Below are 6,391 nucleotides of genomic sequence, written 5' to 3' on the forward strand. Positions count from 1 at the left end.
GGGGACATGAAGCACTGCTTGTATAAAGGCTAATTTACATCATTGAGCCCAGCTCTCAAAAACTGACACAGATGTAACTCTGACTGTGAATCTGGATTTAAGAAATAACTGCTTAAAGGTATAAAAACACAGGTATCGCCATATCCTGTCAGTACAGAGCATGACATCACCAGGTCAGTTGGTTAGTTTCAGTCAAATGACTCACAATAGTCTATATTAGGTAACTAATAACAGAACCAATAACTTGAGGAAAATAAGGACAGTAAAACATCAGTTTAATGGGGTCACTGGCTGCACCTCGTGCCTGTCCCATCTGTGGCTTCCTGTTGGAAAAAAATAACATTTATTATAAAAACATCGTCTGCCCTCGATGTAAAGTGAAGTTCTGTTCTGTGTGTTTGAGTCTTTACAGAGAGCGTAAAGTTAACTGTACCTTATAGGCTTTGTTTAGGAGGTGCAGCCCTCAGACACACCTCTGCACCTGTGTGGAGGAGGAAATCATCCTGATTTACTTTCATTGATTTAAACATGTGGTCTCTGATATACACATGGTATCATTTGTTATGTGTTCTGTATTGTAAAGATTTTTTTTGTGAAAAACATGTGAAAATGAAATGAAATGTATTTTCTTCTTTACACATTTAAGTGGCCTAATCTTCAGAGTAGGTGATACAGAGCTGAGCTTGGCAACTGGAGAAAAAGCTTTTGTGTAAAACTGGTTTCAAAGTAGCTGTTAGTCAGCCAGCAGGTGATAAAAACATCCAGGAAGCTCAGACTTTGTATCCAGTGTGTCTGAACATTATCTGCAACAAGTGTTTCTGTGAGGTGGAGATCTAACAAACCAAACACGCAATGAGACTGTTGTGACTGTACCTGTGGGTCCCAACTTCATTGTAGTAAACAGCACTCTGCTCTGGTGTGTCATGTTCCCCTGTGAAGATCATCAAATTCATCCACAAAGGAAAAAAATATGTTTTAAAGGATGTTTGTTTTATTTTTAAACTGCACAGGTTTTATGTACTCACTCTTTCTTCTAAGATCTTTAAAGTCAGTAATAGAGGAGGTGACATTTTCATATTCATCTGCTCCTGAAATGTTGATAATTTTATTTACAGGATTGTAAAAACAGGTTACATGGAATTAGTTTCATTAAATCAAAATAAGTTTCATCTTAAACTGCTCTGTGCTTTTCAGCACATATACTGACCATTTCTGTTCACTTGTGTGACTGATTCATAGACGTCAGCCCGGACTGTGACTCTCAGACTGGATCGACCTAAAACATGAAATAAACACAATGAAGTCAAAAGTAACTGATGTTTGTTTAAAATAATAATAAAAAGTATTTTACCAACCTGGTGAAGCAGGAATCTGTGAAAGAGACAAATGTTATTACACATGTTTGTCATGTATAAATTGTTCCACTGATATTTAGTGTCATGAGATCAGAATACATGTATATGTGTGAATAATTAAAGTGTATGTAGTAAATAAACTCTCTAATACAGCATGAAAAGAAGAGGCTCTTACACTTGGACTGTCTGCAGCGATACAACAAGAGCAGGAGAATAATAATGAGAGAGACTCCACAAACCAGTCCAACCATCAACCACACAGGAGATGAAGAGCTGTCAGCTCCTGACACAGTTACTGTAACAACAAATAATAATTAGGTATTATTAAACTATAATTATTATATTGCATGTTTCAGAACATGATTTTATAAACGTTCTCACAAAATAGTTACATGTGACTTCAAGCCTTTAAACAGACAATCTAATGTTCCTTATTAAGCATGAAAATCATTTTTACAAAAACACATCAAATGTTTTGATCCTGCTCACCTTTAACTGACATCCAGCTCTGTGCTGACTCTCTTCCTGAGTACTGACACTTGTAGAAACCTTCATCAGACTTTGACACTGCAGAGATCTTCAGCTCCCCTCGGGTATCATTTTGAATAAGTTTGTCATTCCATCCATCCATTCGCTTCCGCTTATCCTTTTTCAGGGTCGCGGGGGGCGCTGGAGCCTATCCCAGCTGTCATAGGGCGAGAGGCGGGGTACACCCTGGACAGGCCGCCAGTCTGTCACAGGGCCAACACACAGGGACAAACAACCATTCACTCGCACATTCACACCTAGTGGCAATTTGGATTTTCCAATTAACCTATCCCCACAAGTTGCATGTCTTTGGACGGTGGGAGGAAGCCGGAGTACCCGGAGAGCACCCACGCAAACACGGGGAGAACATGCAAACCACACAGAAAGACCCCGGCCTGATGTCGGAATTGAACTCAGGACCTTCTTGCTGTGCGGCAACAGTGCTAACCACCGTGCCACCGTGCTGCACAGTTTGTCATTGTGATAGAAAAACACATTGGAAAGTATTTTTTGTGTTCTCAAACTGCAGCTCAGACTAACAGAAGCTCCCTCAGTCACAGGATGAACAGGACTCACCAGAATAGGACCATTACCATCATCTGTGAAACAATCACACACAATTGTTTCAGTCAGACCAGCTGGTGCACACTTTTAGAAAAGCTGACATGTAAGCTTCAGGAAGATTTTCACAGAAGCGACTCTGTGAAACAGATGATCGACTTGAATCCAGGTAAGAAAGAAATGCATGTAGTAAATGAAGTTGAACGGCTGATGGTCAGATTTTGTAAGCTCATAATGTGATCTAACAGAGACTCACTTAGTAACTGATCTAAGGGTTTTGAATAGAATGAAATAAAAATAACTGCATTTAAAAACTTAAATACCAAGAAGGCCTGTGGGCCTGATGGTGTTTCAGCTTTTCTCTTTAAACATTTGCTGATGAGCTGAATCCAGCTTGGAGACCTATTGATATCAGCTTCATCCTCACTATATAGAGAAAGGCTGCAATCAGCAAAATAATGATCACAAACCTGCAGCAGTAACATCAATAGTAATGAAATCCTTTGAATGCATTATGGTTGAGCACTTGTGAAGCGAAGTACAATTTAAATATAATGTTGGGAGAAGCACTGATGATGGCTTGATTACTTTAACTCACTTGATTTTAAAGCATTTAGAAAACCCCTCAGCTTATGCACGATTGTTATTTTTGGATCTAATATCAGTGTTTAATACCACAAACACTTATACACTGTTAAATAACATGAAGGTGGATCCTTATATAATCAGATGGTTGTTTGGCTATTTTCATTAAAACACAACAGGAAGTTAAAGTCAGTTCTACTCGTTCACACATACAGTTTATAAGAACAAGAGTCTCACAGGGCTGTGTGAGCTCTCCTGTTCTTTTCATATTATATTAAAAAAAATTATGGAAATCAGTGTACAAATAACTATGTGATTACATTTTCTGATGATACAGCAGTTCTTAGTCTGTTAACCAAAGATTCAGATGTTGCCATTTACAAAACGGAGATTGAAGGGATTGTGCAGTGGTGTAAGAAACACACATTCATGTCAAATATATAGAAAAATAATCGTCGTCATATTTATAATGATCTTTTATCAAAGATCAATTGGAGATCTCAGCCTGGTTTTATTTACGGGAGAGAAGTTTGAACAAGTGACAACATGACAGTGTTTAGATGTTCAGTTACAGTGGGTTCATCATGTGGATTATTCGTGTAGTCAGTGTTTGCATTTTTTAGAAGGCTGAGGGTCCATGGAGTAAATAAATGCACCATGTTGCTATTTTATAAGGAGATTGTTGAATCTGTTATGGTACCACTACATGGTTTGGCAAACTTTCTGAGCTCAGATCCCAAATTCAAAATCTGATTAAGACGACTGGCAATATAGTTGGGATGCTCCCTTCATCTTCCGCGCACGTTACTATAAATACAATTGATGATGAGAGATGTTGAGCTTTTTAGAGTTGTATTCTGATGGAGAAAATATAAAATACTAATTTAACTAGAGAACAAAAACCAAGAATATTTTTTGATGCTTTGGTGCCTGAAATTTTCTGAAATCCTCATTTTTGTTTGTGTTGCCACATAGAATTACTTCACATACAGCAAAGCTGGGACAAATGTTCATGTGACGTCTAAATCACTCAGATCCAAGAAGTAAATGTATAATAACATACTCTGTACAGTGATGTTGACTGCACTGCTGAACTCTCCTGATCCAGACTCACACCAGTACACTCCAGTATCTGACTCTGATGTGTTGATGTTACATGTGGATCCAGTCATTCTCCTACAGTCAGAGAGTCGGCCGTCCTCAGAGAACTTCCTCACTCTCCACTCAGTGAAGTTTCCCTCACAGGTCAGTGAGACAGAGTCAGAGGTGAAGTGTTGCACTCTGTCAGGACTCACTGTGAGAGACGCTGCTGAATGAACATCTGGAAACAACATGCAGTGAAGAGACAAAGCTCACAGATGTTAGCATTCAAAATATCACAGCAAAAATATTAGTTCTTGCTAAACCCACCATAACTGCAAATAAATCTATGAATGAAATTTATTAATACAGATTTAAATGTTGTGACTCCTGCAGCTGGAAACATTTCACTGAACCATCTGGGTCTCTCAGTAATAATCTCACAGCATCATTAGAAGCTACATTAGAAGTTTCTGTAAACCTGCTTTCCTACAGTTTATCCACAGTGTGCATGTTTGTTGTTGCACAAGCAAATATCTTCATCATCTGTCATGTAATAAGATGTCTGACATTTGTGACCTTATTACAGACAGTTCTAACATCAGCAAATGTTTAATGTTTGTTCTCTTTGCTTCTACAAATCATGACAGCACTTTTACAGGCATCATGTCTGATATCATTTTCCACAGCAAAAGAAGAAGGAGCTGCTGGAGACCAGCACTACGAGGACAAAAGACCACGAGATCATCTGTGTACATGATGTGCTTCACATGAGTCCTGCCAGATTTACAGACTTTCAAATCATCAACATGAAGATTAAAAAGAGCTGGAGACAAAATTCATCCTTGTTTAACTCTGTGAGAAACAAACAAGGAGGAATTTGAATAACAACAGAAGTGTCTGACAGAAGTTCAGTTTACTTGAATGTAGTGAGAAAGGATGAGATTCAATTTAATCCTTCTTGACAAAACTTAATTATAATAATTTAATGCAAATTAAATGAAATTGGACATCAAATTTCAATGTCAGTATGTTGCTGCAAGAAAAATAATGGTGAATTAAAGTGATGACACAATTTATTAGAGAGAAACAAACTGACCTGCAGACCAGACAAACTTTGGTTGACTGTGATCAGTGTGATACTCTGGGTCTCCTCTTCCAGCTCTGCACACATATCCTGCTGTGTGTGTCTGTCCATGAATGATGTAGGAGTCCTGTGCAGTCCCACTGCCATCAGGTAGCAGCTCATAACTGGAGGATTTCTCTGATAGATCAGGAACAGCTTTATACCAGTAGAAGCTCCATCCTGCAGACGGATGTTCAACCTGACAGTTCAGAGTTACTGAGGCTCCAGGACTCAGCCATGATGGAGACACAGTGAGGACAGGACGGGGTTTATCTGTTCAACAAAGATTTTCTCTCAGTGAACATGTAGTACAGTCTCTGAACAGTGAGCTCAGTTTATACAAAGAATAATAATCTCAGTCTATATGAACAGAAACACATTTTACAAAGTGTTCAAACAGCTTAAAGCAAATATGACTTACTGTCAGAAACTGTCAGTGTGACTGAATCACTCCACTCTGTTGTTTTATGCTGTGAACTTTTCATTCTGCCCTTACAGCGATAGTTTCCACTGTTGGATGATGAAGCAGATCTAATCCTGTATTCAGTTTGATTTGGAGGTTTAATGGTGCTGTTTGTTTCCCACTCATAATCCCACTCAGTGTCTCCTCCATGGATCTCACATCTGACAGTGATCGTCTCTCCTTTGTATATCTCAGACCAGTTTGGATGCAGAGTCACAACAGGCCTGTTTGACACTGTTAATGTTCAAGAAAGTACAATAAAAACACATGAAAGAGAAACAGTTTAATGTAGTGCTTTGTGGGAAGTTACATTTAAACTCACCAGTTGTGTCAATCCAAACTGTCTCGCTGTCCTCTGTGTAGTAAACTGGTTCTCCTCTTTCTCCTCTGCAGCTGTAGCGTCCTCCCTCTGAGACACTGATTTGTTCATTTGATAGAAACACTGCATCCGGTGAGGTCACAAGTTTATAATACCTGTCATATCTGTACCAGTAGTATTTCCATCCAGATGATGATGATGATGATGATGATGGGCTCAGAGAGCAGGTCAGGGTCACACTGCCCCCTACTGGAACAGCTGTCCTATCAGCTCTCAGTTCAGCCTTCGGTTTATCTGCAGTTCAGTTTAGAACAAGAACATAAAAGTAAAAATGACTGAATCAGAACAATTTAAAGATGGAAACATGTGAATGA

The 6,391-nt window shown here is 38.8% G+C and overlaps 1 long non-coding RNA gene across 1 annotated transcript; it reads right to left on the reverse strand.

The window, feature by feature from the left end:
• Positions 1 to 1,244: 1,244 nt before the first annotated feature.
• Positions 1,245 to 1,974, reverse strand: LOC116335703. Its single transcript, XR_005610654.1, has 4 exons — positions 1,845 to 1,974; positions 1,531 to 1,650; positions 1,356 to 1,371; positions 1,245 to 1,276 (listed from the first exon to the last, which is right to left on the reverse strand). It is a non-coding gene; the product is annotated as an uncharacterized LOC116335703 (long non-coding RNA).
• Between the last annotated feature and the right edge of the window lie 4,417 nt (positions 1,975 to 6,391).

The sequence above is a fragment of the Oreochromis aureus genome, unplaced genomic scaffold (assembly GCF_013358895.1).
Source record: "Oreochromis aureus strain Israel breed Guangdong unplaced genomic scaffold, ZZ_aureus HiC_scaffold_346, whole genome shotgun sequence".
Classification (NCBI taxonomy): domain Eukaryota; kingdom Metazoa; phylum Chordata; class Actinopteri; order Cichliformes; family Cichlidae; genus Oreochromis; species Oreochromis aureus.